This window comes from Myxocyprinus asiaticus, chromosome 9 (genome assembly GCF_019703515.2).
Source record: "Myxocyprinus asiaticus isolate MX2 ecotype Aquarium Trade chromosome 9, UBuf_Myxa_2, whole genome shotgun sequence".
In the NCBI taxonomy this organism is placed as follows: domain Eukaryota; kingdom Metazoa; phylum Chordata; class Actinopteri; order Cypriniformes; family Catostomidae; genus Myxocyprinus; species Myxocyprinus asiaticus.
In genome coordinates, this window is record NC_059352.1 from 35,908,942 (window position 1) to 35,931,378 (window position 22,437).

The 22,437-nt window shown below is 38.9% G+C and overlaps 1 protein-coding gene across 2 annotated transcripts in view; it reads left to right on the forward strand.

The window, feature by feature from the left end:
* The first annotated feature begins 1,113 nt into the window (after positions 1-1,113).
* Positions 1,114-22,437, forward strand: part of LOC127446046 (histone-lysine N-methyltransferase SETD5-like) — a 135,164-nt gene continuing 113,840 nt past the window's right edge. For both annotated transcript variants that reach the window (XM_051706664.1, XM_051706666.1), the window contains exon 1: positions 1,114-1,543. The gene's annotated coding sequence lies outside the window, so the exon portion shown is untranslated. The remainder of the gene's footprint in view (positions 1,544-22,437) is intronic.

The following is a 22,437-nucleotide window of genomic DNA, read 5'->3' on the forward strand; positions in this document are numbered from 1 at the left end:
TTCAAATTCCATACATTATTATTTCCATAACCACATTTAATTAAATGCTGTACTGAACTTAATCATTGTTGTCTAGCTATAAATTATCCGTAACGTTCATGAAAAATAATTTAAAAAAAATATGATCATGAAAAAATTGGAAAAAAACAAACTAACTAAAAATAACCATCAGAGAATGTTCCACATAAGTATGTATTAGGTTGTCAGTCACACAGTATCCTCCCTGCAACGTTCGTTTATGGCTATTAAAAACTTAAAAGAACGTTCCTAGGAAGTAAGTAATTGGTTCTTAAAAGCAGAACCATACGTTACCGTTGTCTACAAAGTACAAAATGGAATCCAGCTGCGCTGCGTTTAACAAACGATAAACGTGTTCTTTCTTCCGACTTAAAAAAGGACGAAATTAGGATACAGGCACTGGAGTAAAAGTGATTTAATGTATTTGTCTGCCTTTTACGCGTAGATTAGTTTGGCCAATGATCGGTCCCTTTATCCATGGTGCGCCAACAGGGTCATATTTTAGACGGACTGCAATCATCCTCCAATGTCAATCGTCCGATCCCTATTAGTGGATTCCTCTGTCGTCCTTCACATTGCAGAGCCTCTAGTGTTGCGTTCTCTGCTATAGCGCCCCTGAGACCCCGTGCCGCTAGAGAAGTATTCCGTAACACAGCTGGTATTCCCTTTAGAGCAAATACAAATTTTACAAAGAAACAAGAAAAAAAAAAAATGCCTTTTGAAAGACCATTAAACTCCACGGCTTGTGTATTTAGTAAGGCAACATAAATTAAAATTTTCAGAGTATCCATTTTATATAGCTTTTAGATGTCAACCGCATGGCCGCCTTTTCAACCAGCACAACAAATGCTGACTAAAGGTGCTAGGCACCCCACAAAAACCTCAGCTCTGCTAAGATCCAATAGAATAAGGGCTTTTCTGGTTTTTGTTGTTGTTGTTTTTGTTTTTTTTTTTTTTTTACAGTGATTGACACTTTTCTGACCTATATCATAACAGAGGTTGGAACTTTAAGCTAAAGCCCGCCTTCATGATGAACCCCTGCTCCACCGTGGAGGAAACCCCGTGTTATGGTTGAGCGTTGGTTTGCTGGGAGCCATGGCCGATGCCGGTGTTGGGAGGGGGATGGGCTATACTGCAAATGTAAAGGACGTGAGATAGAACCACAGCCTTGCATCACACAGTGCTGTACATACCCTTAAAAATATCAATAGTAATTATTGTAAAATAAAATTGTAGGTTGGTGTATTATTTGGCAACCCAACGTTAAAATTACAAGACAGTACAGTGTCTTAAACAGGAGAGAATATGAAACTTTTAACCCTTGCATAAGGGACATTGAGAAGTTTGAAAGAAATCCTGAGGGCTGGAGCAGCCGCGCGGTTCACAGTTCATAGGAAACATCGAGGTCGCGAGAAAAGGCCTACGGATCTGATTCGAATTGATGTTGGAATGTTTGAAAACACAGACACACACACACACAAATTAATAGGCTATTGGATTACAGTTGATTTGGACGACGCTGTAGGTAAGTTTTAAATTTTGTTATTTTCATTAAGGTTTTGGTGGTAATGGCTTGTTATTCTGTTTTGAACTAGGTGAAGTTACTGCAGAAGTTGGGAGCTCAGTTTAGTTCTTGTTTGTCAACACATTGTAGTTTTATTGTCTTTCTGCTCTTCTTGGTTGAGTGTCTCTTATTGTCATGTTGACGTTAATAATAATCAAATTATTTTCTTTAATGATGGAACGTCGTTTTAGTTGATTTGCATGTTAGCTTGATGTAGCCAGAGTCACAATCACACTTTAGCGAGAACCTCACGCTAAGAACTGTTTTTTTTGCTGTAAACATTCTCAGTGATCGGGCTTCTGTTGTGTTACTATCTTTTGCATCAATATATCACGTCCATAGTATTCGTGACAATAATACATAAGAATGCATGGAGCGATTTCGACATCATTGTTATAGTCGCCTGTAAGCCATCAAAGTGAGGAAAGGAATCATTTTAGTTAGCCATTAGCTTAGCTTAAAAAGACTCCCTTAAAGTCCATACAAATTTAAGTAATACACTAAAATGGTAAAAATCTCGCACACCCATGTAACTTAATTTGTAAACAAGAGGGCAGAAACTGAGACCCTGGGATATGTCAATTTTGAGCATTATTAATGTTAGTTGGCTTATTATTGGGTTTATATTTACGTCTCTTTGTGGAAACTGACATGGTATAATGTATATAACCCTAACGTTTATAAGCTTGTATTTAAAACAATGGTGCTTGTGGCAGATTGGATGTAATAGTTCTCCGAGAACACAATAAATGCCGTAGTCAGTTGCTTAACCTTGTGATTTGGCTTCTTGTAACTTTCTAGACGCACTTTATTTATTGAGAAACAAAGGTTGTGTCTATTGTACATCAAGATAATTCTTCGGACTAAGTAAATATTTTATGTTGTACGGTTCTCCGCTGTCATTTCGTTTTTATCTATTTGATTCGTATACCTTGTCTCACAATGCAGTGTTATTTTTATATTTTGTCAGCTTCCATATTGCTGACTATGAGAACTTTATAGCATGCCTTGACCAAGTCTGTGTGTTCAGCTTTCCTTCTTTGAATTCGAAAATTATGCAAACTCAGAAAACCGTGACTTGCTTTTCTCATTCTTCACCTCCCCCATCAACCAACCCCCAACTACATCCATGATAAATGGGTGGTATTTCTGAGGGGAGTTGGCCTTTCCTTTTTTAGTCTCCATTTTTATTTCAACAAGTGGAAACGACAAGGGGGAGAAGGTGACTGATAGTGGTTAAATTGGAAAGGGTTACAATTATTGGCTCACACTTATAGTTTATATGTGCCAATTTACGATACAGGCTACACATTGGTAACATATGTTGTTTGTTATTATCGGCGTGTACAGTTTTTAATCCGGAAATGCCTGCTGTTGTTCTAAGGCCGTTTACTCCATAAAAAGATCTGGGTTACTTTTCATATATTAGTACACACGGCAATAGTTTGCTGTTCCTCTTGTCTGTCTGCTCATAAATGTGATTTCATTAGGACCCTGCAAAGACTGGCCACAACAGTGCCTGAAAGAATTCACACATGCCATTGTATTCACCTGCTATTTGCGTCGACCATCATATAAAAACACGACTGTGGCGTGAATGAGCGTGTAACACTTTTTGTGTAGTATAGTCTTGGTGGAAAACTGCTCAACATCTGTAAAAACTGGTGAAATGGCATTAGTGTGACAACGTTACATTAAAAATAATGACTGGCCATGAACCTATAAATCCCGGTTGTCTGTAGCCTACTCTCAAAATCATAAAAACTGTATGCGTGTATTTGGATCAGATTTGGCCACAAAAAGGGACTTGGTTTGTTCATTGTTCTTGAAGAGCTCAATGGCACTGTGAGCCTATGATTGTGTCTGTCCGACATTTTCCCAGTATGCTTTTAGGTTTTATTTTTGTTGGCCTTGAACTATGTGAAACCTGAGCTCTCTGTGACTCACCAGACTCTTATCAAATGTCAACTTGTGTCTTTGTGCAGAGACAAATGACAAGCCTGGAAACTCAAATTTTTTTTTGCAGATGATTCTAAAAATGCATCAGGGCTTTTATTTGATTAGCCTATTTATATTTATGAGATATTTAATTACCTGAAAGTCCAGGATGAAAGTTCTTTCACATTATTATCTTATTTTAAGAAAACTCATAATTTGTATCTTAAACTACATGTAGAGATGGGAACCAGGCAGTGTCATTTGAACAGCCAGTCAGTAGCTGGGTTTCCATTAAAATGTTTTGCATTTTTAATGCACATTTCTGAAAATTTGACTAAAGAATATGTGAAACATTGTGCGTTTCCATGAACTGTAAATGCGCATTATCTTGACGGAGCCCGCCTTTTTGTCATGGAGCAGCTGAATGCTCTTTGCTTCTGGGAGAGTTGTATTCACTGTAATAAAGCAATTGTGCATTATGTTATTATATGCTGCTAGGAGACGTCACAGAATAAGTGCAATAGCTTACATAATGAGGGCTCAAATGGCTATTCCCATTCGCTGACAGCATCCATATACCTGGTAGAGCCCACGCTCAAAACAGTTCTGGTGGGTTTTGAGGACCCACTTTAACGACAATCAGTGGGTGAAACACTTTCAACTAACCAGGGCTACATTTGAAGAATTGTATGCCATGGTCAGGCCTTTCGTTGAGCCAGACACATCAAGCTCTCGCACACTTATACCATCTGACGAGCATATTGCCATCACCGCTTTACAAATGGTCATGACACGTCATCGTTCATGCGAATAAGCCTTTTCCATCATTTTAATGCGCATTTTAGCTAATGCGAAACTCTTGAAAATCCACCTCCTCTTAGAGCATTAAAGTTTATGCGAATTTTGAGAGTTTATTCGCATATCAATCGTTTCCAATCAGGAATTATTATGCACACAAAAATAGTTGGATGCAGGTAGTAACTGCACTAAATTAAGTTGCACAACATTACATAACACAGTGAAGGGGTGGTCAAACTAAACTTTGAGCACGCACAAAAAATTTTCAGACACGACAACGGGCAGGGTATGATGTCACGTCTCAGGGCTTCTGGTCTTAATAATAAATGACAAATAATATTGTATTTGAAATTTTTAAATATACCAATTACTCAACTCTCTTGCTACAATAAAAACACACAGCTTTGAAATATGTATTCTGTGTACTGAGCCAATGTTCAGTGTTTTCCAGTCTTCAACTGGTCACACATCAGGGCTCAACGCTAAGGATTTTTTCTTGCCCTGCCAAAATTTTCACAGGCCCTAACACTAAAATTAAAAAAAGCTGTTTATTCGATCATGACTTCAAAAAGTCATGCAAAAAATCAAAGTCATGTCCAGAGCTAAATAATATACATGTATGAATTCATAAATACCTGATATTGTTCTCAGCCATCCTGCCATTTACACTTGTTTTTAAGCAAAGAGTTTAGTTTAGCAGATCATGGGTTTTCGATCATCCGTAAACTTTAGTCATGCCGTAAGCATTTGGGCCATGTGTAGTAGGGATGTGCGAGACTAGTTATCTGTTCTGATGCTGCAAGTCGACACAGGTGTAACTAGTCGGTCAATATTTTTCTCCGTTAAACTGTTCAACATTTTTACACACTTTTGTTTGGTTTTACATTTTTACTAGTACCCGACCGATATGGGATTTTTGAGACCGATACCAATTTTAGAGGGGGAAAATTCACAGATTACATTTTTGAGCTGGAATGAAAACGGACCTTTTCTATGAGGATTGTGCACCGATTTTGCACAGATAGAACTACGCAAAGGTACTCAGAAGGCTGCTTTCTTAAATATTTTTATCAAAGAATATTTGACATTACCCTGAGAAAATGAAGATACAATAAATAGCTAAATAAACATCAGTACTGTATGTTCAGTATCAGTCAGTTACTGCCCATTTAAATAAAGAATAAATTCAAATTATAGCTAAATAAAAATCAGTACCGTATGTTTAGTATCAGTCAATTGCTGACTGTGGGATGAAAGTAGCTACGTGGTTAGCTAGTTAGCTATAAGCTCGTTGTCACGGAGCAAAAGATGGACTTTATTTACTTTCCAGCACTGCATCTCACCAACTAGGTAACAACATAGCGTGAAATCAACACTCAACAGACACAATCCACCACCACACCATTGTCTGCTGAGCAGTAAAAAGATGCTCTGACAAACTACACCTGGCTAACATAGCAAACAGATGTAATAAACATGAGTGACATGGTTGTCAGGGAAAGGGTTAACATTATATTAGTTATATTGAAAAGGGAAAATGATGGGTCATTTTTATGAACTTTCCAGTATGTATTTCACAAACTAGTTAGCAACTGCTTAATTCCGCACCGCTTAACTCTGCACTGTCAGCAGAACCACCATCAGCTCAGCTCTAAACAGTGGATTTGGAGCGCGCTCTGCTGGACAAACTACATTGACACCAATTCTAAAGCATTGTTTTCAGCATTATATGTTCTGAAATTTTTTTTCATATCTGCGCATATCGGTATATCTGTGAAAGGCTAATATCGGCCGACCGATAAATCAATAAGTCTGCACTTAAATTACTGTCATGTTAATGATATATTTTAAATATAATTAATAATACATTTATTAAAAAAGAGTATATCTGGAGTAGGGCTGAGTGGCCGATTTTTCCGATTAATTTGAATTTGCATTTTGACAAGTTTTTTTTTTTTTTTTTTTTTTTTTAATCGAGAAATCAAGATTTCAGTGAGATACACTCACTGAGCACTTTATTAGGAAGACCTGTACACCTGCTTATTCATGTAAATCAGCCAATCATGTGGCAGCAATACAATGCATAAAATCATGCAGATATGTGTCAGAAGCTTCAGGTAATGTTTGCATCAACCATCAGAATGGGAAGTGATTTCTCGGTGGCATGATTGTTGGTGCCGGAGGGCCAGGTTTGAGTATTTCTGTAACTGCTGATCTCCTGGGATTTTAATGCACAAAAATCTCTAGAGTTTACTCCAAAACAATCAAAAATAACTTGTTTAAATGACTGGCGTCCTGTTGCTCTGACCCCCATCATCAGCAAATGCTTTGAGAGACTAATCAGAGATTACATCTGCTCTGTCTTGCCACTCAATCTTGACCCGCTGCAGTTTGCTTACCGCAACAACCGCTCCACTGATGATGCCATTGCATCTACAATACACACTGCTCTCTCCCACCTGGAAAAAAAGAACACTTATGTGAGAATGCTGTTTGTAGACTACAGCTCAGCATTCAACACCATAGTGCCCTCCAAGCTAGATGAGAAACTCCGGGCTCTGGGTTTAAACAGCTCGCTGTGCCGCTGGATCCTGGACTTCCTGTCAAGCAGACGCCAGGTGGTTAGAATGGACAGCAACATCTCCTCATCGCTGATCCTCAACACTGGAGCCCCACAGGGCTGTGTTTTCAGCCCACTACTGTATTCCTTGTACACACATGACTGTGTGGCAACACATAGCTCCAATGCCATCATTAAGTTTGCTGATGACACGACGGTGGTAGGTCTGATCACTGACAATGATGAAACAGCCTACAGAGAGGAGGTGCACACTCTGACACACTGGTGTCAGGAGCACAACCTCTCCCTCAACGTCAGTAAGACAAAGGAGCTTGTGGTGGACTTCAGAAGAAAAGACAGAGAACACAGTCCCATCACCATCAATGGAGCACCAGTGGAGAGAATCAGCAGCTTCAAGTTCCTGGGTGTCCACATCACTGAGGAACTCACATGGTCCGTCCACACTGAAGTCGTTGTGAAGAAGGCTCATCAGCGCCTCTTCTTCCTGAGATGGCTGAGGAAGTTTGGAATGAACCGCCACATCCTCACACGGTTCTACACCTGCACTGTGGAGAGCATTCTGACTGGCTGTATCTCCGCCTGGTACGGCAATAGCACCGCCCACAACCGCAAAGCACTGCAAAGGGTGGTGCGAACTGCCAAACACATCATCGGAGGTGAGCTTCCCTCCCTCCAGGAAATATATACAAGGCGGTGTGTGAAAAAAGCTCGGAGGATCATCAGAGAATCCAGCCACCCGAGCCATGGGCTGTTCTCACTGCTACCATCAGATAGGCGGTATCACAGCATCAGGACCCGCACCGGCCGACTCCATGATAGCTTCTTCCCCCAAGCAATCAGACTTCTGAACTCTTGATCTCCCACGATCAAAATACATCAGCACCGCACTTTATTACCCTTACTCTTATATCTCACACCGGACTGTCATAAATTATATTATTATTATTATATTATGTCTCTCTTAACAACTGACTATCAACCGACAGCCTGAATGTCAATACAGTACAATACTGTACATTCTATATATATATATATATATATATATATATATATATATATATATATATATATATATATATATATATTTTTTTTTTTTAATATATATATTTTAATTTTTAATTTTTATTGAATAATGTGTATCTATATAGTAAAAAAAACAAAACAAAAACAAAAACAGCGTATTGTATACTGTACAGTGTATGTTATTATTTGTATATTGTTGAGTGTAATTATGTGTATAACAGATGTTTAAATTGTGTTGTGTTAATTTGATGTTATTGTAAATTGGTATATGTCTCATCACTGTCACAACTGCTATGTTGATTGGAACTGCACCCAAGAATTTCACACATCATTGCACTTGTGTATATGGCTGTGTGACAATAAAGTGATTTGATTTGATTTGATTTGAAATAATGCCAAAAACCAAAAACATCCAGTGAGCGGCTGTTCTATGGACTATGCCTTGAGAATGAAACAGGTCAACGGAGAATGGCCAGGCTGGTTCGACTTGACAGAAAGGCTACAGTAACTTAGATATCCACTCTGTAATGTACTGAGCAGAATAGCATCTCAGAATGAACGACAGGTCGAACCTTGAGGCTACAAAAGCAGAAGACCACATCAGGCACTTTATCAGCACCATAATGTACCTAATAAAGTGCACAGTGAGTGTAAGTGCCCCTTTTCACTGGAATTTATTGTCAGATTTTGCTGCAGTTGGAATAGAATAAGTATTTTAAATGAGTCGCATAAACACAATGTTTCTTGACTGTTTTCTGAGTGTTTCTTACTTTTTAGACTAGTTGACAATTTACGTTTAAACGTCAGTGAAATTAGTTGTTCTGCACATTCCTAATGTGTAGTGTTTTCACTAGCTGGATCAAAGATTTTGTCACTGAGTTAAAGATTTGATTGTTGGTTGAATGTAACATGAATTCCTGAAAGAGGTGACCTTGTTGCTAAATCGGTTGTGACGTCTTCTATACTGTGGGTAGATATTAGGCCTAATTTTATGAATTAAGAATGTGGATATAAATATGAAATTAAACCACCCAAACAAGACAAAAACTGACTAATACACAAAGAAAAGTAAGTACATGTACAGTCCAGAAATGAAAAATGTAACAGGTGTGTAATGAGGATGATATGAAGTAGACTGTTTTAAATGGTCATCTTCACCTTGCAGCTGAATAGCTCTGATAATAATAATAGCCATAGTGATTTTGCTTTGTTTTATATCAAATGCAATTAGCATATTGAATTACGCTAATGTTACATTGTGAAACATTACCTAGTTGTTAAATGTATACAGTTGAAGTCAGAAGTTTACACACACTTAGGTTGAAGTCATTGAAACTCATTTTTTAACCTCTCCACATATTTCATATTAGCAAACTATAGTTTTGGCAAGTCGTTTTAGACATCTACTTCGTGCATGACATGAGTAATTTTTCCAACAATTGTTTACAGACAGATTGTTTCACTTTTAATTGACTATATCACAAATCAAGTGGGTCAGAAGTTTACATACACAAAGTTAACTGTGCCTTTAAGCAGCTTGGAAAATTCCAGAAAATTATGTCAAGCCTTTAGTCAATTAGCCAATTACTTTCTGATAGGCTAATTGGAGGTGTACTTGTGGATGTATTTTAAGGCCTACCTTCAAACTCAGTTCCTCTTTGCTTGACATCATGGGAAAATCAAAAGAATTCAGCCAAGACCTCAGAAAACAATTGTGGACCTCCACAAGACTGGTTCATCCTTGGGAGCAATTTCCAGATGCCTGAAGGTACCATGTTCATCTGTACAAACAATAGTATGCAAGTATAAACACCATGGGACCACGCAGCCATCATACCGCTCAGGAAGGAGATGCATTCTGTCTCCTAGAGATGAACGTAGTTTTATGTGAAAAGTGCAAATCAATCCCAGAACAACAGCAAAGGACTTTTGAAGATGTTGGAGGAAACAGGTTGATAAGTATCTATATCCACAGTAAAACAAGTCCTGTATTAATATAACCTGAAAGGCTGCTCAGCATGTAAGAAACCACTGCTCCAAAACCACCATAAAAAGCCAGACTACAGTTTGCAAGTGCACAAGGGGACAAAGATCTTACTTTTTGGAGTCCTCTGGTCTGATGAAACAAAAATTTAACTTTTTGGCCATAATGACCATCGTTATGTTTGGAGGATAAAGGGTGAAGCTTGCAAGCCGAAGAACACCATCCCAACTGTGAAGCATGGGGGTGACAGCTTCATGTTGTGGGGGTGCTTTAATGCAGGAAGGACTGGTTCCCTTCACAAAATAGATGGAATCATGAGGAAGGAAAATTATATGGATATATTGAAGCAGCATCTCAAGACATCAGCCAGGAAGTTAAAGCTCGGTCGCAAATGGGTCTTCCAAATGGACAATGACCCCAAGCATACCTCCAAAGTTGTGGCAAAATGGCTTAAGGACAACAAATTCAAGGTATTGGAGTGGCCATTACAAAGCCCTGACCTCAATCTGATAGAAAATTTGTGGGCAGAACTGAAAAAGCATGTGCGAGCAAGGAGGCCTACAAACCTGACCAGTTCTGTTCAGTTACACCAGTTCTGTCTGGAGGAATGGGCCAAAATTCCAACAACCTATTGTGAGAAGCTTGTGGAAGGCTACCCAAAATGTTTGAACCAAGTTAAACAATTTAAAGGCAATGCTACCAAATACTAACAAAGTGTATGTTAACTTCAGACCCACTGGGGAATGTGATTAAAAAAAAAAAAAAAATCATTCTCTCTACTATTATTCTGACATTTAACATTTTTAAAATAAAGTAGTGATACTAACTGGGAATGTTTTTTATGATTAAATGTCAGGAATTGTGAAATGGCACTATAATAATAAATATTGTGGGAACAATAGGGCTGGGAACAAAATACAAATCGTGATTCTTGAACCAAATGATTTTAAAATCGTCTCCCTGATGAAAAATAGATTATTTTTATTTACTAAAAAAAAATACATGTTTATCTTAATGCTACAATGACTACTAGATAAATATAGGAAGCTATATTTGTGCAGAGTTCCACATTAACAGGGTTTTCTCTCGGAGATGTTTTGTCTCTTTAATTCTTTACAATTAGTCCTTTAATGCACCACTGCTACAGCCACGATACCACGTTTTCTCTTCCGATTCCGATATCTAAAATCTTAGTATCAGCCGATACCGATCTGATACCAGTGTTGTTTTTTTCATAATCAGTTTAGAATATCTATACCTCACTGAGTGATGCTAATTATATTTAAAGAAACACAAACCTTTAACTACACATTATTTCAATATAAATGTACAAACTATTAAGAAAAACTTTATTGTTAACTAGTCTACTGGATAGTGCTGCAGCAAAATTAACAGTAATTCCAGTCTAAAAAATTTTTTATTTTGACATTCTGAACTCTACAGGAAGTCCTGTATGTGTCTGTTTGTTAGCAAGTTCACAGTAGTTTAATTCACTTATTCAAATTCTGGTAAAATGCACCTCCGACGCCATTCTAAATGCATATTATAAGTGAACCGAACTATTGAGCATCTACATCTGAGATGTTTTCGTGAGTAGCGCTCAAATGTTGCGCAGCGCGTGAAGGCTAAAAATAGCCGCGAGTGTGTGTGTGTAAACAGAGCAGCGCCATTCAATAACGCGCTGGCGCTGCACTTGCATATTATATATTTACTTATTAAACACAGCCTTTTGTGATTCACAGAGCTATCGCACATCTTCAAGTTGCTTTGAATAAAATGCACGAGTCATATGAACTACTTCAGTGGTGTTTTTATGGTTCTTTTATGTCATTTTTGGAGCTTGAGAGGAACGAACATGACTAATACACAGTATCGGATTTGGATCAGGCTCGTCGGACCGATACCCGATCCATCTAAAAACGTCAGTATCAGATCGGTGCATCCCTAGTTTGTTGACTGTCGGATGTCAAAATCCTCTGCTGTGATTAACGTTCCTGTTATTATGCATAATCCAAAAGTTTATTTGAGATGTTGTGCAGAGTATTTGTCAGGAGTCACTCTGCAGATTCTGTCTGACACTGCTTTAATAAAGACTGTTGGATGCCGTGAACTACATGTCGTGCCCTCCACAATATTTATAATCTAACAGCCAGGGTATTCATGTGCAGTGCTGGGTAATTTCGCACATTTACCCACAACTGTCGACAAGAAATGCCGCTAGACACAAAGATGCGTGCTTGAAGAAACACACCTGATTATATTTTGAAGAACAGACAAAATAAATCCCGGCGATGCGTGTCTGATTTGCTTTTTTGATTAGAAGTTCATTTACACTAGGCGCCAGTGTGCACAACGCTGTCTTGTCTTGCGGAAATTGTGAGGTCTCACTTTTTTTACTCTGTCAGTCATCTGGGAGCAATTTGTAAGAATATTGTTGTCTATGAGAACACTGCATAGGAGCTCAGACCATCTCAGGATGCATATGCAAATAACATGCAACGACATTGGCACTACAGGTGAATTGTCATTTGTGTAAATTCAGAACAGTCCCAGCAACGGTTCTTGAACAAGTGTAATATTTAGCCTCCATTTGTATGTTGCAAAGTTATAATAGTATTAGCCTATCATAATTCATTGTATATTTTATATTCTAAAATAACAAAAATTTGTCTAATAAGTTAATAATATATAGTATATTTTTATTTGTTGAATACAAATGGACGTAATGCAGTCTTATACATGGGTTCCTTTGCACTAACTAGTCGCCTAGATCAGACAACGCACTGACTGGTCCATTGGTAATTTTAAATTGATAGTTTTGCACATCCCTAACTTTTTTACTTTTGAGTAAAAACAATTGGCATTTCAGACACAACTGTTCTTGAATAAACATTTCTTTATGATAAAAAAGACTTAAAGTTCAAAACATCAAACTGCAATACTTACTGAATCACAGTATCGCAATACATATTGAATCGGCTAGGAAATATCGTTGTAATATCAAACCAGGAGGTCTGTGGCAATTCCCAGCCCTAGGAACTTTGCGAGTGTGCATGCACGCTAAACAGTGCCTACGTTGCACAGAGAGAGATTCATGGAGAGATGGATTTACAGTCCAATAGAAATAAACTATTTATTTATTGTGTTTCTATACGAGGATTACTAATTACCAAAATGTTAAAACGAAAAAATATTTTTAATTAGTAACGGAGGCTTAAGCCCAGTGTATATTTTGGTTTTGATGTGAACGTTTAGCATCTGCGTACAGTCGAACGCTAGCCTTTTCAGGATTTTTCCTGGCTCAAAATGAGGCAGAGGTGGTACCATCCTGATCATGTGCACACATACACTTGTACCATGCCTTCCACTGGCTGAAGCAAACACACAAGCAACATATTTTAGGTGTTCTAATAATTAGATGATTGAAGAAAATGACAATTATCAACTTATAGCATATTTAATTAAAAAAGCTAACCTTTTCAACATTAAATTAATTAAATAAAACATAACAGCTAATGTGTGTAGATAGTTCAAGCTTTCTATAGACACATTTCTCATGTCTGCGAGGCAAGTACAGGTGCATCTCAATAAATTAGAATGTCGTGGAAAAGTTCATTTATTTCAGTAATTCAACTCAAATTGTGAAACTCGTATATTAAATAAATTCAATGCACACAGACTGAAGTAGTTTAAGTCTTTGGTTCTTTTAATTGTGATGATTTTGGCTCACATTTAACAAAAACCCACCAATTCACTATCTCAAAAAATTAGAATACATCATAAGACCAATAAAAAAAACATTTTTAGTGAATTGTTGGCCTTCTGGAAAGTATGTTAATTTACTGTATATGTACTCAATACTTGGTAGGGGCTCCTTTTGCTTTAATTACTGCCTCAATTCGGCGTGGCATGGAGGTGATCAGTTTGTGGCACTGCTGTGGTGGTATGGAAGCCCAGGTTTCTTTGACAGTGGCTTTCAGCTCATCTGCATTTTTTGGTCTCTTGTTTCTCATTTTCCTCTTGACAATACCCCATAGATTCTCTATGGGGTTCAGGTCTGGTGAGTTTGCTGGCCAGTCAAGCACACCAACACCATGGTCATTTAACCAACTTTTGGTGCTTTTGGCAGTGTGGGCAGGTGCCAGATCCTGCTGGAAAATGAAATCAGCATCTTTAAAAAGCTGGTCATCAGAAGGAAGCATGAAGTGCTCCAAAATTTCTTGGTAAACGGGTGCAGTGACTTTGCTTTTCAAAAAACACAATGGACCAACACCAGCAGATGACATTGCACCCCAAATCATCACAGACTGTGGAAACTTAACACTGGACTTCAAGCAACTTGGGCTATGAGCTTCTACACCCTTCCTCCAGACTCTAGGAGCTTGGTTTCCAAATGAAATACAAAACTTGCTCTCATCTGAAAAGAGGACTTTGGACCACTGGGCAACAGTCCAGTTCTTCTCCTTAGCCCAGGTAAGACGCCTCTGACGTTGTCTGTGGTTCAGGAGTGGCTTAACAAGAGGAATACGACAACTGTAGCCAAATTCCTTGACATGCCTGTGTGTGGTGGCTCTTGATGCCTTGACCCCAGCCTCAGTCCATTCCTTGTGAAGTTCACCCAAATTCTTGAATCGATTTTGCTGGACAATCATAAGGCTGCGGTTCTCTCGGTTGGTTGTGCATCTTTTTCTTCCACACTTTTTCCTTCCACTCAACTTTCTGTTAACATGCTTGGATACAGCACTCTGTGAACAGCCAGCTTCTTTGGCAATGAATGTTTGTGGCTTACCCTCCTTGTGAAGGGTGTCAATGATTGTCTTCTGGACAACTGTCAGATCAGCAGTCTTCCCCATGATTGTGTAGCCTAGTGAACCAAACTGAGAGACCGTTTTGAAGGCTCAGGAAACCTTTGCAGGTGTTTTGAGTTGATTAGCTGATTGGCATGTCAAAATATTCTAATTTTTTGAGATAGTGAATTGGTGGGTTTTTGTTAAATGTGAGCCAAAATCATCACAATTAAAAGAACCAAAGACTTAAACTACTTCAGTCTGTGTGCATTGAATTTTTTTAATACGAGTTTCACAATTTGAGTTGAATTACTGAAATAAATGAACTTTTCCACGACATTCTAATTTATTGAGATGCACCTGTATACGCTGAGTTTTGGTTCATTTTTGTGACATGCTCCAGACAGAAGTTCACGGAGACGGAGATGGCAGAAAGCGCATCCACAAAGTTTTGCTGTTATTGTGAGTGTACACAAATAAAAGTAAACCCTTTATAGTTTCGAATGATGTCTTACTCTTAATCTGTATGACCAGAAATGTTATACACTGTTATCAGGGAAAAAGTCAAGTGATCGCGCCTGCGCCTCCAGTGACCACAGAGATTTGACTGTTATCAGAATCAGCTTTATTGCCAAGTGTGCTTACACATACAAGGAATTTGTCTTGGTGACAGGAGCTTCCAGTGTACAACAATACAAAAACAGCAGCAAGACATAGATGATAATAAATAAATAAAAATTATATTTTAATTATACACATACGTACACACATACATACACATATGTAGTGAAATCTAATACAAATCTGTTATGTACAGTGCAAATACAAATCAGTTATGTACAGTGCAAATGTATTTTTTTTTCAGAGGAATGAAATGGCAGAAGAGGTTGGATGTGTTGGATAAATATAAAAAAGTCTAAACTGTGTATTGCACATAGTTATTGTTCAGTGGGGCAATTTTAACTGTTCATGAGATGGATAGCCTGAGGGAAAAAAACTGTTCCTGTGCCTGACGGTTCTGGTGCTCAGAGCTCTGAAGCGTCAGCCAGAAGGCAACTGTTCAAAAAGGTAATGGGCAGGGTGAGTGGGGTCCAGAGTGATTTTTTTCCAGCCCTTTTCCTCACTCTGGGGGCAACCAATAATCCTCTCAGCAGTCCGAACTGTCCTTTGTAGTCTTCTGATGTCTGATTACTTAGCTGAACCAAACCAGACTGTTATTGAAGTTCAGAGGACAGACTCAATGACTGCTGAGTAGAACTGTATCAGCAGCGCCTGTGGCAGGTTGAACTTCCTCAGCTGGCGAAGGAAGTACAACCTCTGCTGGGCCTTTTTCACAATGGAGTCAATGTGTGTCTCCCACTTCAGGTCCTGTGAGATGGTAGTGCCCAGGAACCTGAATGACTCCACTGCTGCCACAGTGCTGTTTAGAATGGTGAGGGGGGGCAGTGTTAGGGTGTTCCTCCTAAAGTCCACAATCATCTCCACCGTTTTGAGCATGTTCAGCTCAAGGATGTTTTGACTGCACCAGACAGCCAGCTGTTCAACCTCCCTTCTGTATGCAGACTCATCGTCATCTCGGATAATGCCGATGACAGTGGTGTCGTCTGCAAACTTCAGGAGTTTGACAGAGGGGTCCTTGGTGATGCAGTCATTGGTGTAGAGGGAGAAGAGTATTGGGGAGAGCACACATCCCTGGGGGGCACCAGTGCTGATTGTACAGGTGCTGGAAGTGAGTTTCCCCTGTCTCACAAGCTGCTGCCTGTCCGTCAGAAAGCTGGTAATCCACTGACAGATAGACAAGGGAACAGAGAGTTGGTGTAATTTATTCTGGAGTATAGCTGTGATGATGGTGTTGAAAGCCGAACTGAAGTCCACAAAAAGTATCCTTGCGTATGTCCCTGGTCTGTCCAGATGTTGCAGGATATGATGCAATCCCATGTTGACAGCATCATCCACAGACCTGTTTGCTCGATAAGCAAATTGAAGGGGATATAGAAAGGGTCCAGTGATGTTCTTCAGGTGGGCCAACACCAGTCTCTCAAGTGATTTCATGACCACAGACGTCAGGGCGACAGGTCTGTAGTCATTAAGTCCTGTGATTTTTGGTTTCTTTGGGACAGGAATAATGATTGAGCGTTTGAAGCTTGGGACTTCACACTGCTCCAGTGATCTGTTGAAGATCTGTGTGAAGATGGGGGCCAGCTGGTTAGCACAGGATCGAAGACACGCTGGTGAGACGCCATATGGGCCTGAAGCTTTCCTCGTCTTTTGTTTCCGAAAGACCCGACTCGCATCATCTTCACAGATCTTAAGTGCAGGTTGAGTAGCAGGAGGGGGGTTGCAGGAGGTGTTTGTATGAAGTGAAGATCAGAGTGGGTATGGGGTGTGAGACTAGGCCTTTCAAATCTGCAGTAGAACACATTCAGGTCATCAGCCAGTTGTTGGTCCACCACAGGGTTGGGGGTAAGAGTCCTGTAATTTGTGAGTTGTTTCATGCCACTCCACACTGATGCAGGGTCGCAAGCTGAAAACTTGTTTTTCAGCTTCTCAGAGTATCTACTTTTAGCCACTGTGATTTCCTTGTTCAGTGTGTTCCTGGCCTGATTGTACAAGACTTTATCCCCACCCCTGTAAGCATCCTCTTTGGCCTGACGAAGCTGCCTGAGCTCTGCTGTAAACCACGGTGTGTCGTTGTTGAACTTTAAATAAGTCCTAGTAGGAATGCACATATCCTCACAGAAACTGATATATGATGTAACAGTATCTGTGAGCTCGTCCAGGTCTGTGGCTGCAGCTTCAAAAACACTCCAATCTGTGCAATCGAAGCAGGCTTGTAGTTCCAGCTCTGCTTCATTGGTCCATCTCTTTACAGTCCTTTCTTCTGGCTTGGTTGATTTTAATTTCTGCCTGTAGGTCGGAAGAAGATGAACCAGACAGTGATCAGAGAGTCCCAAAGCTGCTCTAGGGACAGAGCGATATGCATCCTTTTATTGTTGTGTAAGAATGATCCAGTATGTTCTTGTCTCTGGTGGGGCATGTAATGTGCTGTTTGTATTTGGGCAGTTCAGGTGTGAGATTTGCTTTGTTAAAATCCCCAAGAATAATAATAACTGAGTCCGGGTATTGTTGTTCTGTGTCTGTGATTTGATCAGTCAGCTGTTGCAGCGCTGTGTTCACACACGCATTTGGCGCAATATACACACTCACCAGAATAAATGAGGAAAACTCCCGCAGCGAGTAGAATGGCTTACAGTTAATAAAGAGCACTCCCAAATTAGGACAGCACATCCTCTCTAACGTTGTTACATCTGTACACCAACTTTCATTGATGTAAAAGCATGTTCCACCGCCTCTCATTTTCCCCGTTAAGTAAGCGATGCGATCTGCTCTGAACAGCTGAAAGCCCGGCAGATGTAACGCGCTGTCTGGAATGGCTTCACTCAGCCAGGTTTCTGTGAAGCACAAGGCAGCAGAGTTTGAAAAGTCCTTGTTTGTATGGGTGAGGAGATGTAGTTTGTCTGTTTTGTTAGGAAGAGAGCGGAGATTTGCTAGATGAATGCTCGGCAGCATTGTTCGAAAGCCATGCCGACGGAGCCTGACCAGCGCGCCTGCTTGTCTCCCTCGCCTGCGTCTCCCAACAACACAGCCGCGCCTCCAACTAAAGTATCCAGCAAAACGTCTGAATATTCAAAAACCAGGAAAAGGTTGTCTGGTATATGCTGCCGAATGTTCAGCAGTTCATCCCTGGTAAAACTGACTGGAAAAATATTACTAAACACAGGACAAACAAACAAAAACAACAAAAGAACTGAAGAGCTACACACCGAGGCGGCCATCTGTGGCGCCATCTTGTATAGAGCGCCAACTATATGATTTCTTTTTCTCTGTATGTGGCAGCACCTCAAAACTCACCAGGGCGTGATCTGAGACTAAAATGTTTCCAATTGAACAATCAACAACAGATGAAATGAGGGACTTAAATATATATATATATATATATATATATATATATATTAAAAAAAAAAATATTTTCTAGAATAAATCTTATGGACTGATGAAAAGAATGTATAGTCCCTACCAGATGGGTTCAAAAGACTCCAAATATATATGACCAAGATTTTTACACATCCTGTGAAGTGTCAGTGTTGCTCTAGGGGGCTTACACATTTTGCTTCACTATGATCAAGGACTGAGTCCATCAAAAGATTAAAGTCTCATCCCAATATTATATCATGAAGGGTGCCAGCAGCTTGCAACATCCCTTCAAGGTTATGTTATCAATATAAAAAAACAACTCAAACAGGAGCAATTCAAATATTGAATTTTTACAGTTTAAGTAATCAATGCTACTTACAATATATTCCAAGTTTGTTCACAGGATGCAGTGAGAACCAGTGAGGTTTTCAGTGCTTTATTGCTTTAATTTGATAGTAAATAACAACTTAAATTATGTTCTGTTCATCAAAGTGATCATATCACTACAGAAACCTTGGAATACATTGCACCATTTATTTCAAATACTTCTACTGTGGTTTATGTCCTGCCATCAGAAATTCACATTTTGTGTAACAAAGAAGAAAAGAGTCATGTTGGTTTGAAATTACATTAGGGAGAGTAAAAGACAGAATTTTCCTTTTTTGGGTAAACGATTCAACAACTTTTCAGCAATATTAAAATGGCCAGGTTACAGAAAAATTATGTGCCCCTCTCATTTTCATGTCCCCCTTGTCTTTACAATGTAATTCTAACCTGCTGTTCCACATGCTACACTGAAATCAAACATGTATTTTAAGCTGAGAATTGACATTACATTATCTGTGATATTACTTACACTGGAGAGTTTTTGTCCACCATTCATTCCATCTTCTAACTTCCTTGTCTGCCATGAAAAAGTTTGCTGCATCTGGTCTTAAACAACCAAGGTATCTGGTAGCATCTTGCCATACAGTACATGCAAAATATTTACATGTCCTTTAAAGGTACATCCACATGAATGATGGCAAAATCCTGTTGGAGCCAAATAAAAAGTGCTGAGGAAAATATTTGTTAAATCTCAAATGTACAAACAATTTTCCCTATCTGAACTTAAATTTTGCAACTACTCAAAGATGCACTGTTACTCTTCAGTTATAAAGAGTGTTAATGCTATCAATGATTAGAAGCTATATGTATTGTGAAAAGCAATATATAAATAAAAATGAAGACTTAAAATAGATGTCCTGTAAAACACTATTGTGCACTTGGCTAGCTAATGTGTTCTACTACAACAATCCACTTACCCCTGACACAGACCTGTGACAGGCTCTTTGCTTCTTCAGACTGTATGATTGTGCCCAAATTTCTCCTTACTCCTCTCCTCCTCGAGAATCAGAGGTACACGCTCCAAGAGATTGGTGCCGAGTATGCTAACAAAGACAGAGAAACATAAGCTTAATCAAGGATTACAGGCAATAAATGTCATAATACTTGGAATTATTGTGAGAGTACTGTACTGTGGCTGGGGAAGCAAACGTGTTATAAAAGTTTTTTAATACTTTGGGCATTCGGAATTAACGCTGGCATCTTTCCAACTGTAATCGCGCATTTTAAAAATGATATTATTGCTCGTCGACGAAAAACAATCATAGCCGATACACACTTGCTGTACTCCGGCCTAAAGCACCAGCTCTCTGGCGTGGTGAGCGGCTTTGAGTGGATTTCTTCTATGCCAGTGGACACGTACTGTAACATGCTAAATACGTGGTGCAAGAAATCAGTTCGACATGACAAAAAAAGTCTTGAGGTGTATTAGCTTTGCTATAAGTGGAATGATTGTCTCAAGCGTCGAATTATTGAAAATGAATGCAAACCTGAGGCGTATCGGCTGCAGTGCATTTACCAATACAATAATCGTCAATTATTCCGTACTAAACTGAAGTAGGAAAACAATATGTTGGCTTTCTCAAGCGCCTGTATAATTAAGTATTTTGGCAGTAGAGCAAATATGGTTAGCATGCGAACACGTCAACGAAAATGACTACCTACAAACACAACAATTGGACAAATACACGAAATACCGACTATAACAACACTTAAATTTAAATGTACCTCTGAATTTATGTGATTATTCAGTGTCTTCCAGGTTCTTTTAACTTGAGGAGAAGATCCTCCATCGACAGTCAGAGATCCATTATCATGTTGCGAGCGTCGGTACGTGCACATCTCAAACTTCCCATGCACAGCACGCGCGGTGAATCAATCCCATTGGATGAATTTGAATAAAGCCCTACACTGTGTTGTGTAACAAGTTTTTCTTGTTTAAAAAAGTTTGTATTAATTGTGCATAAGTTTGCACTCTTCCTTTGAATAAATTATATGGGATAAAATGGCATAAACTGGGATAAACCTGTTTGTAATTTAATTTAATTCATTTGTTTTATATGTAAAAAAAAATAAATAATAATAATCATTTTGACGCTCTAAATATAAACACTAAAATCAAGAGGTCAGATATGTATTATTTTTTTTTTTTTCACCTGTTGTATGTGACCAGAGAACATGAACTATTTTACTGTATAACATTTTATTTTTATCAATTATTATTTAAGTTTATGTTGGTGTTGGGTGATTTTCAGTTGCATTTTTTTTAATTGTTGAGATCACGTATTGGACAATGAAGTGAATTTCGTGCACTTGAAGGGTTTGGCTTTGGCAGCCTTGAACCACCACATTCCCACCAGGCAAATCACTTGATCACAGTATTTTGTGCCTCTTTTGGGGGAAATGGTACATACATGGACCCTGTTATGGACAGAAATGTATTTGTACCTTATCTATCCCTAAAGGGTACATATTAGTACCTTAAGGTGTAACTTTGTCCCAGTGAGAGTACAACCACATAAGCTGTACCCTATGTGATCACAAATGGACCCCAACCGTACCCTTTTTTCTGACAGTGTAGTGCTTCTTTGTGACAGCAATGGCTCGACTGTGAGTGTTGTCACCTTGTGAACCCACTAATTAGTGCAAATAATTACGGGCACATGGGCATACTGCGCATTCAGGGTAAGCGCGGCTAGAAGAATTGGGCCACACGTTGCGCTGATGATGAAATGCTGATTACATTCATTAACGGTTGTGTTTACCTCATATTGCATCAAGAGGTGCATTTTCACTGTTGTACACTGTTGTTGTTGGAACCCAGCCAAACTGAATAGCTATTATATTATAATATATTTATACTATATTATATTAAAATATGCAATAGTAAAATATTTATCTCTAAAATTCTTCATTTTCACATGTTACTTTGAGGCTCTCCGATTAATCCCACAAGCCCTTATTTCACATGAAGAAAGACTTTTGAGATTCTGTGTTTCTTCATTCCATCATCTCAGGCTCCTCTGTGTCACTTAACACTGCATGTTTGACAATAACATTTGCAATTAAACGATTGTTATATGAAATTTAAACCGGAGCACTTTGCATTCGATAAAATAATTTAGTTTATATTTTCGTGGGAGTTTGGCATGAACCTCCGCAGATGGCACAAAGCTTCAAGTCCATTTCAGAAGTGGTTAATCTACATGGGCTCTTCAAGAGCTGCATTTAGTGCGGTCCGTGGTGCGGCTCAGTGAGACGCACTCCAAGCTTTCCAAACAGCTTATGGTGATGTAGATCGGCAAGTATGAGGGAATTATACAAAATAAGTAAATACAAAAGCAGTGTCGTCGTGAAATCAAATGGTGCTGGAGCTGGTGTTCTG